This window comes from Cynara cardunculus, unplaced genomic scaffold, assembly GCF_001531365.2.
Source record: "Cynara cardunculus var. scolymus isolate 2C unplaced genomic scaffold, CcrdV1 Un_Scaffold_8703, whole genome shotgun sequence".
Lineage (NCBI taxonomy): Eukaryota > Viridiplantae > Streptophyta > Magnoliopsida > Asterales > Asteraceae > Cynara > Cynara cardunculus.
Window position 1 is genome coordinate 1,970 of NW_020204403.1, and position 1,729 is coordinate 3,698.

Sequence of the window (1,729 nt, forward strand, 5' to 3'; positions counted from 1 at the left end):
GGACTTGTTATCCGGGCAAAAGTGGGAATAATTTCAAGTGTTAAATCGGACAAGTCTTGGGCGATGAGTTGTCCGGATTAGTAAATCGGACAAAAGGGACAAGTGTTGTCCGGACTTTATGTGACAATCCTGCATTTTGAATTTCAGGTTAGTACCTTATTTCAGGATCTTTATTGAAAACTAAGTTTTTCTAGGATTTAACTTTGATGATTAGAGATCATCTTGCTTAATTCCCAAGATTAGTTTGTTAGATCACATTTCGTCGGGTAGCTAACCAAGTTAGTTTATGCAATGCCAATTAGTCTTAGAATGTTATATAAAATAAAGTAGATATTTAAGTTCCGTTCTCTTTAAAAATTTAAAAATTCCAAAGTTCCATTATTTTTATATTTAGTTGCCAATTAACTTAAAAGAGTGGAGTTTTTTTTTTAAAATCTTTTGGCAAATTATTTTGTTTGGTTAAAATAGTGGGGTTTTATTATTTAAAAAAAAATAATAAAAATATCTTGGGCTTGGGCTTTTAGAGGTCAGCCAATTTCTTCTCAAAAAGCCCCATATAAATACTCCTTTTCTCTTTGAAAATATTCATTCTCCAAATTTTCAGCTTTCTGTTCTCTCTTTCTAACGCCMTCACCTTCCACCCGGTTCTAATCTCCTTGTAAACTTAAAAGCTTTTGCTGTTCTTGAGTCTGTGAGGCTTTCTGTCAAGAAAAGGTATGTTTTAGAGCTGTCCTATTTTCTTAGAAGTCCGAAAGTTTTCATCTTTTTCCCTTTCTCGATTATTTAAGAAATATTTATGAGATTTAAAGAGGAGAGATTATTAATCAAAGACCTTCAAGTGTCTTCGTTGAGATGATAATCTGTGACCCATGTTATTTAATCTCTAAGAAAGAAGGAAAAAATCTTTGCATGCGAGGTCTGATCATATTCTCGGATGATAGAATCTTGCATGCATGCAATCGGTTTTGGGAGGCGTGTGGCTCAAGGTTGTAGAGTTTTTGAAAAGAGTTTTAAACCCACTCAAAATATCTTGATTTTGGTGATTGGCGGCTGTCATCATTGTTTTGGGATGACTTAAAATGATGTCATTAATGGGATTTTGGAAGGTTCCTTTTTAATAAATATTTAAATATCGGCTTTATTTTATATAGACACTTGATGGCTTTGCGTTTAGAACAACTTTACTCTACCTTAGGCAGGAAACTGTAAGTAATAAAGCATTGGTTTGGTTTGTCAGGAAGTTCGAGCGAGCCTAGAAAGCTTCTAAAGGGAACCTTTGGATATTCATCAAACTAGTGAGTTTTCACGGCCCCACTTTTACTGCTTTTTATTTATTTTATGGGGGGAAAAGTATGAGATTGAGCAAACTTTGCATGTTTTTATTTTGTGACATTTTGGGACTAAAGAATTGCTTAGTCGGGTTGTTGTGTTATGTTTTGATAACTGTTATTGCACTTAGAATAAATGCTAAATTGATGTGCTTGGGAGTATATGTTTCCAAATAAAAGTCCCCGTCCGTAAACGCTACTTGTTAACTCGGGTACATCCCCGGGACGTGGTATTGTGGATAGCCGCTATTGTGTTAATAGTCCCACCCAGAAAGGGGTGCACAATTACCTACGTTTTTCTAGTCTAATCATGTGGAATTTGGACCACCGCTGAATTAGTACTCTATCGAACTGTGGGACCTAAGTAGTGAACGGGCTACTTCTGGTTGTTCGAAAATTAA